General features: G+C 45.3%; 1 long non-coding RNA gene across 1 annotated transcript in view; it reads left to right on the top strand.

Moving 5' to 3' along the window:
- The first annotated feature begins 1,652 nt into the window (after positions 1 to 1,652).
- The window catches only part of LOC134474133 (uncharacterized), a 30,052-nt gene continuing 12,066 nt past the window's right edge, over positions 1,653 to 19,638 (top strand). The window contains exon 1 of the long non-coding RNA XR_010044761.1: positions 1,653 to 2,826. This is a non-coding gene — a long non-coding RNA (uncharacterized LOC134474133). The remainder of the gene's footprint in view (positions 2,827 to 19,638) is intronic.

Raw genomic sequence — 19,638 nt, 5'->3', positions numbered from 1 at the left:
AATAACTTATAAATTAAATAATTTATCCCTGTGGATTTATAAACAACCACTTGTTGATAGCCTCCTCAGTGTTCAGTGCCGTGCTAGGGCCCTGAGGAACCCGAGACAGAGCAGGACTACTGCCCTGGGAGCCAAATGAGGAGGTCAGGCTACAGCTCAGAAACTGAAGGGAGGCCTGCAGGGCGGGCTGGCTGTGCTGTGAGGGGAGGCAGGAGCTTGGCAGCAGGCAGCTCATAATCTTCCTCGGTCCAGTGCTGAGGCCCTAGAGGAGAGCTCACCTCTAGGTGCCACTGGCCACTCTTCCTCCTGCTGCACGGAGTGCACCCCAGCTTTGCCTCTCTTCCTTGGCTCTTCCACTCAAGTCTCAACTTGAAAGCAGTAGTTTCCCTTTCTTTTCTTTGTCTTGTCTTTTTTTTCTTTTCTATCCTACCCACCTTGTTTTGGCAGTGCTGAGTGATAAAATTCTGGCGCGGCTGAAAAGATAAGAAGTATGAAATATAAATGAGACCTTTATTTTAAGAATGTGGGGAGAGACCCGCTGACCCTCCGGGGTCTGGCATTGTCTCCAGGGGCTGGCATTCTCTCTGGCAGACGCCCGTGGAGTGGAGGCATACAGGTAGCTTAGGTTTGGGGTGGTGCCTAAGGGGCATCAGTGATGCACAGGTAGCCCATTGGTATTCATTTTGTGCCACAGGTAAATTCCTAGGGGCCGGGAAGATGACCTCAAGATAGAACCTCTGGTTCTGCCTCCAAGGCTTTACTGGCTACAGCGTCTGGCCTAGGGCAAGATTCTTTCACTGAGGATTGAATCAAGGCATTTACACTGAGTTGGACCTCCCCACCCCACCCCACCCCCCTTGCTAATTTTTGTTGTTGAGGCAGTGCTTTGTTAAATTGCTACACTGCCGGGGCCCAGCTTGAACTTGTGATCTTCTTGCCTCAGCCTCCCAGAGTGCTGGCGTTGCAGGTGTGCACCCCCAACTGGAGGAGGTGGTTTCCCTTTCAAACTGTGTCTCATGGCAACCCAAATAGCTGATGAGGGGAAATTTCTCTTTAGACAACTATTCATAATGATATAGGGGAACGAAACTCCCAACTGCTATGTATCTGATAGGAGTTTGTGTTCTCTAAAATTGAAAAAATGAATTTTAGTAACATCGGAGGTTAAGAGCAGAATATATTTACTGAGAGTAAGAAAACTTCTGCCTGATGGACAAAAGGGGTCCCAAGTAGGTTGCCCAAGATTCTCTTTTCTTTTTTTTTTTGGTACCGGGAATCAAACTCAGAATTGCCTGCTGGCCAGGCAGGTGCTTATGCCACTGGGCTAAACCCTGGCCTCTTAAAGAGTCTCCTTTCCAGGGACTTTTTTACAGAGTAAAACCATGAGGCGGGACAGGTCCAAGATGGGGAAAACGGCAATTCTCAAGGCAGACAGGCATGAGGTGGGACTGAACTAGAGTCAACCAACAAGATTAATTGTTCAGGCAACATTGACCCAATCAGGGGCAAATGAGGAAGTCAGTCACTAGCAAGTGAGCATGCGTAAAGAGCAGTGACTCTTCCTGTAGGAGGTTGGGATGGGGACTCCTGGCTTCCTCAAGATGATCCAGACCTATTTAGAATATCAACCCCTGGTGTTTCTGGTAGGTGTGGTTGCATTTGTTTCTCACCTTTTGTCCTGAGATCTGGCCCACAGCAGGAGGTGTCTGTCTCCTCCAAGGCTGCAAGATATCTGGTCTTCTGCACTGGCTCCTTCAAGGGCCCAACCCTGTCTGACTGCCTCTGATATTTCTAACTAACTCAGCTGCCTGTAACAATAGTAGAGCTAGACTACTGTTTAACAAAGCCTTGATGGCATAACTGATGGAAGCAGTGATTATCAGCGGCAGCTGAGGGGAGCACACAAGCTGCCTTTGAAGACGGAATCTGCTCCAGGCAGACATGCAGTCTAGCAAACCCGGAAGGGGAACACATTAATGCTATGGGTATGCAACCAAAAAATTCAAAAGAGGGAGGAGTCTAGAGAGAAAGTTGCCTAGTTCCTTCTGAAAATACCAAGGGGGAAAAGGAAGAGTGGACTTTTTTTTTAGGTTTAAAAAAAAGAAAAGGGCCGGGGGTTTAGCTCAGTGGCACAAGCACCTGCCTGGCAAACGCAAGGTCCAGAGTTTGATGCCTGGTACCGAGAAAAAGAAAAAAAAAAAAGGCCTGCCAGATACATGCCAGCATGGTGAGTGGTCCTTTTTTGGATCCTAATCTGAATGAATTAATTATTTTGTGATTCATATCTATTGTAAAATGGTGCATATATATGAGCTAAACAAAGAAATTTAATTCTAGAAACTATATGTTTGTTATTAAGGAACTATCAATAAATGTATTAGATGAGCAATGTTGATGTGGAAATAACCCGCCATGGACAAGATGAGCTAAGGAGAGAAAGTGGATAGAAGAGAAAACAAATGACCCAGCTTAGGGCGACTACGTATTAGAAGGGGCAGAGAAGGAACGGAGAAAATGCAGCCAGTTTATTATGTGTACAGTGTGCCAACAGCCAGAGAAGCAGCAGGAAAACCAGGAGTGAGGAGTGTCATGAGCAAGTGTGTCACGAGGTAGAAGAGGGAAGCAGAGTAGAAAAGGCACCAACAGAATTAAAACAACGGGAAGAGTTGTGGCCATCGGATTTGGGAATGTGGAGATCCGCCGTACAGGCCTGGAGGTGTGGAGCAGTCTTGAAATGGTTTGAGTGGAGAAAGACAAGAAAGAAAGTGGAGACCAACATGACAGCATGGAGACATTTGCCCTGGAGAGAAGGAAAGAAATGGCACGGTCAGTTCAGAGCGATGGTGTGGTCTTGGTGGAGCTGACATTTTAGTTTGGGTTTTCAGAGACAGGAGACAGCAGGACACATCCAAGTGCTGATACCAGTGATCCAGTTTAGTTGGAGCCGGGTAATGTGTGTTGGGTGGGTGTGTGTAGGAGCTGAGACCTTGAAGGAGCAAGCCGGTCGGGGTGGGGGCAGCAGGGCTGCCCTGATGGAGTGCACAGCTCATGCTCTTCCCGCTCTCTGGAGGCTCGCAGATGCTCTCTGCATCCAGCTAGTCCTTGAATTTTCAATAGGAGTCTAGACAACAGGCACATTCCCAGTGTGGGCTCTCAGACCCCTCACAGGAAAGACAGCCAGTCTGTCATGCGTCTTTTTGGTTTTTCCTAACGGTGACCAGCTACTCCAGTACATGTCAGACGGGCCTGAAGGTGTACCTTTGCCCTCCAGAACCCCAGATATTCAAGCTATGGATCATCAAGCACAAAATTGAACACCCCTGAGCTCTGAGCTCTGAGCTAGCCAAAGCTCTGTCAGCCTTTTAGTGCCCTGTGGGTTGTATTTTTTTTTTTTTTTTTTTTTTTTTTTCAGTACCAGGGATCGAACTCACAACTGCCTGCTTGCAAGGCAGGCGCTTATGCCGCTGAGCTAAACCTCCAGCCCCTGTGGGTTGTATTTTAAGAAAGCTTCATTTCTCTTTTTGAATTGCCTGCCAGAGGATTGTCTCCTAAAAATCTGCTGTCATTACTTTCAACAGACAAAAGGATGTATAACCTGTCCGTGCTTTCTTCTTTTTCTTTTTTGCTTCAAGGAAGCACAGAAAAGAAGGTAATACTGAATCATAAGAGCTTAGGTGTTTTATCACTCAGATTTTTATTTTCTATATTTTACAGGTTGGTATTGCTTGTACTTTTTACCTTTTTTTTTTTTTTTTAGTTCAACTTTTAAAAATTTAATTAATTAATTTGTTTTTTTAAAGACTCTGTTTTTAGTCAGGCTGCCCTTGAGCTCACTTTGTAGCCCAGGCTGGTCTCAAACTTTCAACAATCCTCTTACCTCAGCCTCTTGAGTGCTGGGATTACATGAGTGCAACACCATGCCTGGCTTAGTTCAGCTTTTTATTTATAATTGTAAAAAACAAAACCTCCTGTGAAACCATTACTCAGTTTCCCTTAATGGTAACAACTTGCAAAATTATAGTACAATTTCAGTGGCGTTTTAATATTGGTCAAGATACAGAACCTTCTATTGCCATAAGAATCCTTTATGTCCTCCTCTTCTAGCCACATACACTTCCCACTTTAAGAATGTTACGTACATTCTTATGGGTCTGTCATACAATGTGTAACATTTTAAGACTGACTTGGACTCAGCATAATTTTCTAGAAATTTGTCTAGATTGTTGCATGTGTCAGTAGTTTGTTCCATTTTATTTGTTGTTAATGTGTCATAGTTTGTTAGGTTTATATTTTGAAAAGATATCTGGGTTGATTTCAGTTTGGGGTTATTACAAATAAAGTTGCAAACATTCATGTATAGGTTTTGGCATGAACATCAGCTTTCATTTTTCTGAGGTTTTGCCTTTTTATAATAAATTTTATTAGGAGGAGAATATATAATCATAAATAAAGACCACTTTCTTTCTTCATATCATGATTGCTGTTATCCTTCATCTTCATTAAGCTTTCCAATCTCTAGCTTCTTTGAAGCCTAGGAAAACCAGGTAGAACTGGGGAATAGTACATAATTTATTTGTAGGTCCTTGGAGCTAGAATTCTGATGTATGTTCTTGACTTCTGGTTTGTTATGCAATCCATTGCAATTTTGAAGATGTCACTTATTCTTATATCTTTGCTCTAGAATCTCGGTCAGTGAACCATATTTGGCTTCAAGTTCCTAAAAAATCTCAGATATGTGGTTGGAATTCTTTGAAATGTATTAGCAATGAAAACAAAATTCCCAGGGCTGGGAGTGTAGCTTGATGATAGAGCACTTGCCCCACATGCAAGGCCCAGCACTGTAAAGGAGAAGAATGGAGGAAAGAAAGAAAGAAAGAAAGAGTGTATAGAATCATAGTTTTATGCAAATCTCTGCTGAAAGCAAACCTTAATTCAGAGGAAAAGATAATATTAATCCACTATGAAAGCCAAGCCACATGGTTTTTTATTGGGGGGGGGTTGCTATGTGTGACAAACCACGAGTGAAGGAGTGGAAAAAGAGCATGTACACATTTTTGTTTTAACAAAAATGACACACCTAGTGAATTACTGCTCTTCCTCTCTCTGCTGCATTAATGTGTCTAGAAAATTCTATTTGCTCATCTATTTCATTCCGCCTTGTGCTTGCTCTATGCCAGGGACGGGGCAGGGACTGAAGTCTAGACATTAATGAACAGGATGCTGCTCTAAGCTCAAGGGGTTACAGTCCAGTGCGGGAAGCAGATGCATGTCTAATAGTATAGGCGATGTGCTAAGCACTATCCTAATGTTTGCAGGTGGCAGTGATGTTAGCAGCAGCATCCAGGGATCAGGGGTGGGGTGGCAGTGGCTCCCTGGACTGCTCACGGTGTGACTTTTCCTGTGTATGTGACTAGTTATTCGCACTGCCTTTACTTGTATTTCCCACATCCTTCTAATTTTACCTAGATCTTTCTGCTTTAATCAGCCAACGTTCATGGATAGGCTGCTAGTTTCAGGTTCTTGAGAATTCTTCCAGAATATTTCTGTGTGTTAAGTTAAAACTAAGCTTGACTACATTATGAACATGGTGAAATATTTGCATAACAGGTTGCAACAACAATGCCCTCCCCTGAGCCACATCTTCCCTGCACCCCTGTCCCTTACAACTCACCATCTAGCAAGTTTAGACCCCTACAGGCACAGGAGCTCTGTTCTGCAGGCAGCATTCTTCCTGATTGCCTGGTTCTTGTCATAAACCTTTGGTGAAGCATCTAAATGGACACAGTATAATGTGGTCAAACGGTATTCTAAGTTCATATTTGCACCTGTACATTTATGTCAAACGGAAGTTTGCTATGCCTTCTGTCTAGCCAATGTGACATCTTTCCATATTTGCATGTTTAAATTTACTTCATTTCTGAAATGCTTAGGGTCCCATTACATAGATTTAACCATAATTAATATAGTTGATTTGGGAAGGTTTTAAAAAATAGAGATGCCAAGCTGGGGCTGTAGCTCAGTGGTGAGAACTCATGGATGATGTGTAAGGGCATGGGTTCAATCCCCAGTATAGGAAAACAAAACAAAACGAGAGGAAAACCAGAGATGCCTTCCCTTCATCTCTCAAGAGTTGGAGATTCAGGGAGTGGGGAGAGCTGACCAAAGCACTTTCCAGAGTTCTCCAGGTGTTCTCTGCATGATCAGGTCTTGGATTTACCAACAGAAGCAATACCAGGTAGCCAGACAAGTTTTTCTCTGCTTAGCCATGAGTACAGGAGCATGGCTAGGAGCAGAGTCCAGGCCATACCCTCGCTTCTACAGAACACAGCTGCTTCTCCTGTATTTGCATAAACTTAACTTTGCTTGTCCTCCCGAATAGTGGTCAAATATCAGTATTTCTTCAGATTTGGAAATGCATTTTGCCAGATATGGTGGTACATGCCTGTAATCCCAGCACTCAAGAAGCTGAGGCAGGAAGATCACTATTAGTTTGAGGCCAGCCTGAGCTATGTAGTGACTTCAACACAAGCCCGAAAAAAAAAAAAAAAATGAATCTTAATTGTTTCTTGCTAAGAAAGTATACAGCTCAGATACTCAACTGCCCTTCTTGGGAAGGATTACAATGTGAACTAAAAAAAAATGTGAACTCAGCTCACCACTCCCAAAGCTATCTGAAAGCCAGAAAAAATAGATTTATGGGAAAAGGTTTATGTAAATATTTTCCTCAGTGATCCACACAACGGAGCTGAGAACAAGCATCGTGTGTTTGGTGGATGATACCAAATTAGGTGGAGGTACTAACATCCCAGACGGAGAGCGCTAAACTCTGTCTGACCCTTCCAGATGGGCCTTCACAGCTGAAAAAAAGAACAAGATCCTCGCCGCATGAGATGTGGCTTATAAGAACTATTGCTTTTAAAAGGTTATGATGTTTTCCAAGTTAGTGATTGCATCACAAGCACAAAATTGGTGGGCAATATAGAACTGCTAGGCAAATCAAAGAACATAATGCTGGAATATTAATGAGGAAAAGAGACGCAAAACTCCTTTCCCCACATATGGCATTGATCAGGACTTCACTGGAAAACATTCATATCTGCTTTGGGGCTTTAAAATTTGGCAAATCTATTTTAAAAATATGCCCTCCAAAATGTAGGTGACTTAAAATGTGGGGATGAGCAATCACTTGGAGAATTTGTAAAATCTTTCTAATTTTTAAAAATCTTTTTGAGACAGTTTCAGTATGCAGTTTAGAGCCTGATGTTTCGAGTTTGAGACCAGTCTAGGCTACAAAGTGAGCTCAAGGCTAGCCTGAACTCCATAGAGAGACCCTGTCTCAAAAAAAAACCAAAAAAAAAAAAAAAAAAACCCCAAAAAAATTCTCCAAACAGTATGCAGTTCAAGATGGCCTTAAACTCACTTTGTAGCCCAAACTGGCCTTGAAGTCAAACCAGTCCTCCTGCCTCAGCCTTCTGAGTGCTGGGATTATAGGCATGCACCACCACATCCAGCTCTGGAGAAATTTTAAACTAATTAGAATTATTTAAACTACAGAAAGAAAACTCAGAAAGCTGTCTTCAAGTATTTATGTTGAGATTGCTGAGAGTGCTAAATGTCTTTTTCTCTCTTCCTGTAAGAAAACAACTGGAAATATGTGATAACCTGAGGACAACAGATCCCAGGACATGCTTGAGGGACACAAGTATTGGATGACTTAGCATGCAGCACATGCTGGTATAGAGGACAGACCCTAGAGCAGCACGCCCGAGTTCAGATCCTAGCTCCCCAACCTACCTTTCGCAAGACCTTGGGGAGATTCTTTAACATCAGTCTGCCTCTGTTTCCCCATTGGAGAAGTGGCCAGACCAACAGCATCTGTCTCCCTCCCAAGCTTGTGAGAAGGATGGTGTGAGGTGACAGGCAAAGCTGGAGGACTGGGTGATGACTGGCTGGTGGCTCAGGTTGCCCAGCTCCCCAGGTGGGTCCCCGGGAGAGAACCCTTGAGTCTGCCTGCCGCTGACACTTTAAAGACTGCCTTAAAATTGTGGTGAGATTTGTAGTTCTACTTGGATCAGCTCCGTCAGCGACACATGGGGACTCTGTTAAACATCTCACCAACGGAATATTTAGTCATAGTTTCAAAATCACCTCACTCTATCACATTTTTTTTTTTTGTCTTTTTCATTTTTATCGGTACCAGGGATCGAACTCATGACCGCCTGCTTGCAAGGCAGGTGCTTATGCCACTGAGCTAAATCCCCAGCCCCTCTATCACATTTTTTGTTTCACAAAATAATAAATCTTGCATGCCCAGCTGTGGCTGCCCCGAATAAAGCACATATTCAATCACATGGATTTTAAACCCTGGCCTTTTAACACTATAGCAACATCAACAAATAGTCTTGCTAGATACCATGGGATATATCCATGCCTGAATTCCGGGTTAGGGAGCAGTTTCATTCAATTCAGATAAATTCCATTCGGCTCAGCTCACCCTTATTGTGTGAGGCCCTTGAAAAGACAAGTAGCCCTTGTTCCCTGCCTTTGGGGATGTCACAGTGTAATTAGAAAAAGAAGAAAGAGAAATAGTTCTACTCTCACGGGATGGACACACTACTTCCAAAACAAGAGCTTTGGAGGCTGAGAGCTTTACTAATTTTTGCCTAGGGACACGGGCAAAGGCTGGAAGAACCCAGGCACTGCAGTGAGCAAGGGAGAGACGGGGTCTTGCGCAAAGCTGGGAGGGGTCAGAGAGTGAGGGCTCCCACCAGGTCCAGCGACTTCGCAGTGCAGGGCAGGGGAGGTGCAGTTCTGCATGGTCAGAAAGGATAGACCAGGTGATGTCTCAGAGGAAGTCTCCAGTTCCCTTCCTGCCCTCTCTGTTGAGAAACTCCTCATGGAAGTATCAGGAGTTCCTCTATCTTCCAACAGAGAAAAGAATCCACATTTCATTCTTTCCTGTCTTAGGGAAGCAACACACCTCCATATGTGTGGGGAACCATTGAACAAGAACTGAGCCGGGTCCCAGCTCAGGCCCTGCTGTCCTGTGTTAACTGCGTGACCCTGAGCAGGTGACTCGTTGGCACTCGGGCCTCCAAACAGGGCCTTGGCCAATGGCAGCTTGGAGGAGGCCGAGATGCATTGTGAACAGCTACCTGCCGTGGATGCTCCATTATGTCCGAGGAGCCTTTGTCATTGTTTCCCTTGTTATTCAGCCTAAGCGGTGTGGTGGTGAGCTGTGACATTCCTGGATGAATCTGAGTTTGAGAACTTGGTCAATGAGAATCCATTAGGCTTAAGCTGTACCTCTGCCCTGTAGAGATTTCAGAGTGTGAATCCTCTGTCTCTCTCCCACCTGCCCCCGTGTGTGTGTGTGTGTGTGTGTGTGTGTGTGTGTGTGTGTGTGGTATTAGGGATAGAATCCAGGGCCTTTGCACTGAGCTATATCCCCAGCCCCTTATTTTTTATTTGAAGACTTAGTCTCACCAAGTAGTTAAGTTGCCCAGGCTGCCTCAGACTTGTAATCCTCTTGCCTCAGCCTCTACAAGTGTTGTGATTACCGTGTGCACAGCCATGCCTCGCTGAAACTCTTTCCTTGAAACTTGTTTCTTAGATTCTGAAAATATCGTCACCTCAGTCAGAGTAACAGATTAGAAATAGGCACCCACTCCAGTTTGTTTCCAACTGGTGAAAGTCTAGAACATTCTACAAATAATGTGGGAAAACTCCAGAATCCAAACCATTGCTCCTAAGTTTTCCATGACAGGAAAGATAAGGAGAAAGCAGAGAAGAGAAGGGGGAGGGGGAGAGATGACCAACTGCAGGCTCGGGACACCAATGTCCCTGCAGATCCAGGCTGGCAGTGGTTTGGGTGTCACTTTCAGTCCCCTTCAGGCAGCATGTCTGTTCTTTTGGAATTGTCTTGCCAAATAACGAGAAGCAAATTCCGTCATAAATCAGCCTCTGTGGGTCCTAACAAAGACAGTGGTGGCTCCAAGAGGGGCCGTCTCAGTCCAGTGGGCTCAGTCCTGGGGACAGAGCTGCATGTCTGTCCCTGGGCACCAGTAAGTCTCTGGAAGTGGCTCACGGCCCCAGCCCCACACCACTGACAGGAAGTTGTTTCTGTCGGAGCTGAGCTGATGAGAGTCAGCTGAATGAAGAGCCTCAGTGCTTTCTACCCCCCAAGGTCAAGGCTTCTATTCCAAGCCACAGACAGATCGTCCTTTGTCCCTCTGTAGCTAAATGATCCCCGAGGCCCCAGCAGGAATACTTGGTACCTGTCACGAGACACCACGCCCTCCTCACATGTTTGTGTCTGGTTCTGAAACGAGAATGTGATGAGACCAGATGACCTGCCCCCACTTCACTGGTGTCTGATTTTTAAAATGCCAAATCCAGACCTCATTGATTCAGCATTTGGGATCCTTGGGGCTGAACAAACTGAAGTTTTCCTTTGCAGGACCTTTTAAGAAGGCCTTGGTACATGAAGGAAGTAAAAAGTTGTTAGAGGAAGGGGGATTCAACCCAATTGAGGTCATAAATATTTAAAAGACTTTAAGTAGGCTATGTGTTAGCTCCTGGTGCCATAGGTTTTTTATTATAGCCAGTCTCCAAATGAGGGACAAAATGTTGAGAAAGAGAATACATTAAATAAGGAAGAAAGGAGAGGGAAAAAAGGAAGGAGAGAAAAAAGAAGGGAGGAAATGGAAAAGGGGAAAGAAAGATTATGTCTGAGTTTATTTAGTGAAAGCTTTGTGATTAACTGGCAAAGTCTGCTCCAGATCAGGAAGGACAAGTACAGACAGGTCTCTGCCTCCCTGACAGCACTCAAACCTCCTAAAACAGAGGTGTACAGAAAACAGAAAAATGAGACAAAAGCAGAACATGATAAGGAGACATGTATTATGTTTTGGACCTGTGGTAGATACTTTATAGAAACTCTTCATTTGGTGCTCAGGTTACTCAGAAGAGCAGTAATGATCATTCAATTTTGCAAACAGAGAAATTGAATCCTATAGAGCTTAAGTTGACAAAGGCCACACAGTCAGTAGAATCAAGTTTCAATGACAAGTTTCGGTGTCTCCAAAGTCCAGATTCTTTTAATTAAAATCAAATGGACTTGTAGTTGGCAATACATGAAAAGGATCATTAATCTGGGTCCACCAGGGATGGGAAAGCTTTTAATTGAAATTATTATTAGGTGGGGATAAAATGGAATAATAAAAAATAATTAAAAGAAGACAGAGAAACAACAAAAGAGTATGATGAATGAAAGACAACTAGCAAGATGGTATATAGCTCAGTGGTCAAGCACTTGCTTAGCAAGCACAAGGCTAGCACAAGATTCATTTCCTAATACCACACACACACACACACACACACACACACACACACACAGAGTAACAGTTTAAATCACCCCCATTCAAAGGCTAAAGTTGTCAGATTGAATATAAGAAAGATAGATCCAACCATGGCTGCCTGTAAGAAGAATACCTTGGGGCTGGGGGTTTAGCTCTGTGGCATAAGCGCCTGCCTTGAAAGCAGGGAGTCATGAATTCGATCCCCGGTACCGATAAAAAGGAAAAAGACAAAAAAAAAAAAAAGAATACCTTACATATAAAGACATACAGATGCTATGGTCTGTGTTTGGATGGCCCTCCAAGCCTCATGCAGTCATGGAAGCAGCTGAATCTAGTGTTTGTGATTGGCAGTGTGAGTGCTGCACCCACCCAGGGGCAGGTAGCTGACATACAATATAAGGGAGAGAAGGAGGTGTGTTTTCCTTCTTGGCTTCTCACTCTTGTTACTTGTGGCTGCCATGAACAGCTGTGCCTTAGCCACGCCACCCTGCCTTGGAGTTGAATATGGACTGAAACCCCCCCAAACTGTAAGCTAAATAAACCTTTGCTTCCCTCATTTTGGGTGTCAGGTATTTTGTCTCAGCAACAAGAGACAAGGTAATCGAGACAATAGATAAAAGTAAGAGAATGGAGAAAGAAGGGTGGTAAAATGGTAAATTAATGAAAAGAAGGCTATCATGGCTTCAAAATAAAGAATTTTACCCAAGTAAAGCAGATATGGTATATCACACAATGATAAAGGAGTGGATTTATCAAAAAGGTATGTGTGTTCATCCAATAGCAGGAATTCAAAATACACAAATCAGAATTTGATAGAAATAGCTAAAGAAGTAGAAAAAACCCTAATTACAAATGAGATTTCAACAGAACAAGTAGACAGAGTACATAGGAAAACAGTACAGATGGGTGAGACCTGCATAGCACCATCAATCTGCTTTTTCAAAGAATTAAAATCCAAGTATGTTCTTTGACCATAATGGAATTAACCTAGAAATAAATAAAAGGAAGATGCTAGAAAATCTCTTATTTGGAAGTTAAACAATGCATTTTAAACATCCCATGGGTCAGTGAAGAGATCACAAGGAAATTAGAAAATAATTTGAACTGAGTAGAGTAGTCTGCAATGCTACTGGTTTGAATCAGAGCCATCTGGTGTGAATTACCCTGGTCTGTCTGCAGATTTCTAAAGCGAGGCTCACTGGGGAGATGCTGAGGCAGTCCAGGAGCAGGACTCTGATTCCCACCGTTTCTAAACGAACAGCAGGTGGCCGCTGTCCAGGGGATGCCCTTCTCCTGCCTGGCTCTAGGCCCTGGCTTTGTCTGGGTCTCAGAGCACAGGTGCTTCTATGTGAATACACCTGACAGGATCTTGCCACAGACACCACACTGACTGATGTGGGCACTTCTGGGGCAGCATCTCCACACGGCTCCTTGCTGTGAACCCCAAGGCCAGAGGTGCTCTCTTCAGTGGGCAGGAGTCAGCTGCCTCGCTAGCTTGGGTCTAAACATTTGCAAGTGACAGCAGAGAGAGCTGGAGATCCACAAGAGGAGCATACCATCATCGTGATGAGACGGCCAGAACCGGGCTTAGATAGCGAACGAAGCTGGCCTCTGTGGTGCGGCTAGGTACCTGCCACTTATATCCGTAATGACATTTGCACACTGCTTACTCTGTCCTAGGTGCCCTCGCTTTAACCTACTGCAGTCCAAGGAGGAGGCTCCACCCTGCAGAGGACAGAGGAAGACACAGACAGTAGGAGATATCACTGTAGAGCGGCACAGCCAGCAGTGCTGCTAGTCCAGCTGCCTGAGCTGCTGAAATGCTCAGTATTTGAGTAGGTAGCTTCATAAAGCCCTCATCAGGACCCCTGAGCTGGGAAGACAAACACAGGAGACCTGTCTGAGCCTGCACTATGGCTGAGAGGCCCACAGAGACCTTCGGGGACTTGCCAGGGGACCACAGGCACTGATGGTGAGGGGTCCCAGGACTCACTCACATTTCTTACATCCCATTGCATACACCACCCAGAGTTGTGTATGATCAGCTATACACACAAGTGTGGACAGCCTGGGCCGAGCAGAGGTATTTTACTGGGCCAGAGTGCAGTTGCCAGAGCCACTTGGCATTACTGGCTTTGTAGGTCCAGATCACAGATGCTGCAGTCACTGGTATGAGCTGTGTGACCTTGGGTAAGTTGCTTAATTTCTCTGAGCTCTATTTCCTCAGCACAACTGACATGACAAAGCTGACAGCCTCATAGGTCGCTGTGCATGTTGAAGCAGCTGTTCCCCGTAGAGCACATAGCTTAGTTCTGGCTCACAAATTAGTTCTGGAAGCACAAATTCAAAGTTGGCTCATATTTCCAGGCGTTGCTGCTGGGCCCTGCCTGGCCAGTAACTGCTCCAGAGTGTGTGCCTGCCACTCTAAGCCCTAGATGAGAAAGCCTTGGGGTCTCTCCCGGGGTCTGTGCCCTCCTAGGAGTACTGATGGCCATGCCTGTATTTTCTCCAAGTGCTCACCAGCCTGGAGCTCCGAGGTGTCTGCCCACTGAGGCTGAGGCACAGCCCAGCTCTTTGCTTTTAGCACACACCCAGCATTTAGGAAGCCCCTCCCTGAGCCCAGAGAGTGCATCAGGCAAAGTCTTCTTTCCCACACTCAGAAATGGCATGGTGGCACAAGCCTGTGATCCCAGGGTCACCTCAGTTTGAGCCCAGCCTGGGCTATATAGTGACTTCAAGGCCAGCTGGAACCACACAGTGAGACACTGCCTCACAAACAAGAAACTGGACAGTTAGCGTAGGATGACACACTGGGGAGGAGCTGATGTCTGTGTTTGGCGGAGAGGAGGCGGCACGCAAAGGAGACAGCTTGGTTTTGTGCTTCTTAGTTGTACATTCAGTTTCTTCTAGAGACGTTCAAGGCTTATTCTGACAAAAAAATTTTAACAGTGTTGTTTATGGAGAACATTACAAATAACTTAAAAATTCATTAATAAAGGATTACTTGATGAAAAATGCTTCATCCAAAAAAGATAAGCTATTTGATTAATTGTTTCTGTCTTTTTGAGGCAGGGTTTCACTATGCAGTTCAGGCTGGCCTTGAACTCACTTTGTAGCACAGGCTGGTTTTGAACTCACAGAGATCCTCCTGCCTCAGCTTCCTGAGTACTGGGATTACAGGTGTGTGCCACTATACCCAGCAAAAAAGGACATTTGAAAATAATATTTCTTATCATGGGAAACTCCCATGCTCTGGTGATAAATTATAAATGATTTAGAACTGTGTAAATGACATACTCAACAGAGCAGCTAAAATTAAAAAGACAGATTATGCTCAGTGTTGGTGAGGATGTAGCAGATGTGTCCAATTCATGCTTTCCTTTATTTTTATTTTGGCAGTGGGAATTGAACTCACAATCTCACACTTGCTAGGCAGGGGTTGTACCACTGAGCTATGTCCCTGGCTTTATTTTTAATGTTTTAATATAAATATTTTTTTAAAGTGATATAAATGATACATATTAACTATATTATATTTGTGTGCAACCCAGACCATTCCTCTTCCTGCAGAGTGGCCTGATAACTGGGCTGCTCCTACACAACCAGTGGAACTGTAAAACAGCACAACTACTTTTAAAAACACATGGTTCTTTATACACAAATGCAATTTTTTTTGGTACCAGGAATCGAACTCACAACCTTGCACTTGCCAGGCAGGTGCTTATGCCACTGAACTAAATCACCAGCCCAACAAATGCAATTTAAATATAGCATTATTCAGGGCTGGGGATTTAACTCAGCGGTATAATTGCCTGCCTGGCAAGCGCGAGGTCATGAGTTCAATCCTCTGTGCGCGCGCGCACACACACACACACACACACACACACACACACACACACACACATATATATAGCATACTTCATATAAATTTAAATATATAAATATAGCAACTCCCCTCCTGAATGTTTACTCAATAGAAATAAAGATATATGTCTATAGGTATCTGCTCATAATTGCTCCAAACTAGAAATAACTCAAATATCAATGAACAGGTGGATGCATAAATTGTGGTGTCATAAGATGGAATATTACTGAGCAATCAAAAGGAAAGAACAGCATAGAAACAACATGGAGGGTGAACCTCAAAAACATGGTGCTGAACAAAAGAAGCCATCAAAAGGAGGGCATGCTATGTGACTCCTTTTCTATGAAACGCTAGAAAAATGAGTGTCCTTTTTGGTGACAGGAAGCCAGTGACAGTATTGCTGGGAGCTGAGGACTGAGAAAGTGCACAAGGAAGCTTTCTAGGGTATTGTAAATATCCTATCTCTTGATCATGGTATAGTGGTTCTATGAATGCATAAAAAATATTTGTGGCCATTGTTTGTAATGTGACTAAATAAAAGATTTTATACATATGCACACATATACATATATTTAGACACTATGGGATCTCAATTTTAAAAATAAAAGTGGCAGGGAAAGCACAGGAGAAATGTATTTCCCGAAATGTCTGTAGTTGGGGGAGTTGCAAGAGAGTTTTTAAAAATTATTTTAATAATTTTCTGGGAATTTTTTCTAAATTTTCTCCCAGGAATAACTATTAGGTTAACAAAGGCAATCTTAAAATAATTATTTAAATTCAATTGTTTAATTTTTTTCATCTTTAAAAAAACTGAGGACTGGGACTGGGGGTTTAGCTCAGTGGCATAAGCGCCTGCCTTGCAAGCAGGCAGTCGTGAGTTCGATCCCTGGTACCGATAAAAAGGAAAAAGACAAAAACAAAAACCAAAAACTGAGGACTATTTGGTGACCCATGCTCATAGAAGAAAAGGGACCACACCTTCAGCTAACGGGTGCTTCTTTCTCCTAAGGCAGTGAAGTCCATGCCAGTGTAGTAGACAGAAAGGCGTCCCCGTGACGCTGAGTGACACATTTCTTGAGGGTGGGTGCCGCCTAACTATTGACAGAGCCAGGTGAGGTAAGCACATTATGCATGTTTCCCAGGAGGTCATGGGCGCTTGCCATGGGCAAGGCCCTGTCCAGGACTCCAGCGAGGGGGAGCTAAAGGGACTTCTGTAGAGTCAGCCCTGGGCAACAGCCACCCAGTCACAGAAGCAGAAGAGGACAGACAAGGGGCCTCATCTCAATGGGTGGAAAGGACTCCTTTCAGAGGCACGTTCTCCCCGAGACTGTGGGGACCACAGCTTCCTCCTCAGTCCTTCTCCCATAGGCCTCTCCACGAAGACATCTGGTGACTAACTTTACTGCATTAGCTTGTTCTTATTGGTTGGGTCGGGTGGGGTAGAAACTTTGTCAGCTCCCTTTATAGGCTGCTGATGCAGGGCTACAGCAGAGGGTGGGGCCACGAACTCTTGGAGGGCTCAGAAGTGCCCGGATGCTAGTGGGCATGGTGGTGCGTGCCTGGAGGGCTGGGAGGGAGGGTGAGGAAGATCACAATTCAGGGCTCGACCTGAGCAATTTAGCAATTTAGTCAGATATATATATATATATAATCAGTGCATTGGTTCAAAGGTCCTGGATTCAAGTCCCAATACCAAAAAAGAAAAAGAAGAAGAAGAAAATCCCTGGATATTTCTGCACAGCCCTTGGGAAAGAAAGGGTGGATCAGGCCAAAATGCTTCCTGCCAGACCGAGATGCTACCTAGTCCCTTGCTGCCATCCTCACCCCTTCACTCAGGAAATCTGCTCTCGCCCTGATTGGCTGCACCCTGGGGCGCTTCCATGATGGCTGAGTGTGCAGAAAACCCTGGCCTTTCGCCTGAGACGCGGCCCTTGTGCCCGGGGATCTTCAGAGCCTTGCTCTTTGGCCTTGTTGCCATGGGAAACGGATGAGGCCTGGGAACCAGAGCCCAGAGTAATTACAGGTTTTAATATTTGGCTGGCCCAACCCCGTGCCAGGTCTCTCGCACTTGCAGGAGCCAGGACACAACGCCCTGTCCTTTCTTCCAAAACCAACCGGGGGCACTTCTTCGCGGGCTGACTGCCTTTGATGAGGTTTCCAGGCCTGACGCAGGACTCGGTTCCCTCACCTCGGCCTCTAATTACTCCCACACTCGTCTCCATCTGCGGTGGTTCCGAGCTGGGAATGGAAGTGTCGTTGGATGTTTTATCAGGGCTTTGGAACACAGGCCTTCCCTATAATTTCTGCTCCTCTCGGGTTCCAGTCAGCCTCGGGTTTTGCCAGAGCAGCACATCTGGTCAGGAGTACACAAGCCATGGGCCCCTCTCCAAAGTGCCACCCACCTCCCTGATTTATCAGAAAAGGGAATCAGATGACACAGCAAGTTTGCATTTTCGGTGGCTCATCAATCAGCAAGAAGCCGAGCTCTCACCAGCTGTCAAGGCGCCAAGAGGCTGTGGGTGGCTTCCAGAGGAGCACCAAGGAGGTCACCACCTAGCCTGGGCACTCAGAGGTGCTGGGCAGGAGCAGGGCAGCCCTCAGCCCGGGAGGAGACCCGGCAGAGTGGAGTGAAACTGTTGTGTACCGTGTGACAGCTGCAGGAACTCAGAGCTGCCCAAGGTCACTGTGGACCGAGGACTTGGGGAAAGAGAACTAGAAGGGGCCATTTCAATCAAATCTCAAAGATGGAGGATGAATTACTCAGGAGGACGGGGCGGGCAGACGACTTCACACTCCATGATGCTAAAAGTGAGGGTAATCGGAGCACGTCCAGGGCCTGCTGACCGGGCCCCTGCTGCACTCTGAAATTCTCAACCATCTCTCAGCTGGTTTAACGCAGAGAATCCAGTGAGGCTGCAGGTCCACGCCCCATAGCAAGCTGAGCTGGACTCCTGGGGGTGAAGAAGCCCCTAAATCACAGCTCCCCTCCTGTTTGCCCCGTGCCACCCACCTGCACTTCTGTGGTCACCGAAGGAAGAACAGCAGGAAGCAGAGGCTCGGGTGGTGCAGGCGGAGAGTGGACAGGGAGACATCGCTGGGTGCCCACGGCTAATTGGGGTGGAGCGTGGTGGGGTGGGAGGGACCCAGAAAGAGCTGCCGAAGGGAGCTGAAGATCCACACCGAGACTATTGGTGCTGTGAGATGGTCAGACGAATGGACCACTCTGTTTTCTGGTTAGGATGGGAGCCTGGGAGGGAAGAGTCAAGAGCTGATGTGGGCCCCCGTGTTAGCATTCCATGACCGCAACAAAATACCTGAGACAACTCAGGAAGAGGAAAATTTATCTTGGAGGCCACAGTGGTGCTCCACCAGCCAGGCCAAGTTTTCTTCAAGGAGAAGAGCAGTAGACTTCCCCCTAGAGTTTGGGGGTCTTGTTATTTTGTTTCTCCATATCTTTGCCACTGGGCACCAAATAAAATGTTCGTTTAGTGCAGTAAGTAAGTGTTTGCAAATCTCTGGATCAAGGCTAGAAAGCTTTTTTAAATGTTGTAATCTGGAGGGAGCCATTGCAAAAAATTTGCAGAATCTGAATCAAGATCACCACATCCATTTTTACTGTATGCCAGGCACAGTGCTAGATGCTTAGGATGCAGAAGTGAGTGGGATGTGATCCTGGTCTCCAAGGGGATCCTGAGAGACTTTAAACAATGAAAGACCAAACCAGTGGTCCAGGAGTTGGGCACAGTCAGAAAGGAAGTCTAGGGAAATGGAGGGGACATGAAGGCATCCTAGCCTCAGGCAGATCATATTTTAAGAATTTCTTTTCTTTCTTTCTTTCTTTCTTTCTTTCTTTCTTTCTTTCTTTCTTTCTTTCTTTCTTCTTTCTCTCTTTATTTTTTTGTACCAATTCCCCAGCCCTTAAGTATTTCTTTAAACCTAGTTTTTTTTTTTTAATCTGTTCCTGTGAGATACTGATCACTTCCATTTATTACAAGGGTTGTTGTGAGGTTACATGAGCTAATGCATGAGGCTCACTCTGCATGGAACACAGCATGCAGTACACAGCAATCCCCAAGGAAGCACCGCGTGTTGCTGTGGGGAGGCAGTGACTGTAAAGGAGACTTAGACTCAGTCTGGAAGACAAGTGGACATTGCCATGCGGACAGAGAGGAGTGCATGTGAGATGGGATGATGATGAGAAGGCTGGTGCGTGGTCCTTGACTGGGGAGTCCACAGGAGGCCTGAGGTGTGCTCAGTACAGAAGCTTCCATCCTCTGTCTCTCTCTCTCTTGCTCTCTCTCTCTGTCACACACACACACACACACACACACACGTGCACCCATGCGTACTCGAAGGTTTTGCTCTTCTCTATAGAATCACTGTAGTGTCTGGGTTTTCAGGACCCCCAAAGTC

Source organism: Cavia porcellus, unplaced genomic scaffold, assembly GCF_034190915.1.
Source record: "Cavia porcellus strain 051 isolate PalLab524CR breed Dunkin Hartley unplaced genomic scaffold, mCavPor4.1 scaffold_31, whole genome shotgun sequence".
NCBI lineage: Eukaryota > Metazoa > Chordata > Mammalia > Rodentia > Caviidae > Cavia > Cavia porcellus.
The sequence above is the reverse complement of the archived record's forward strand: the minus strand, read 5'-3'. Positions and strand labels throughout refer to the sequence as shown.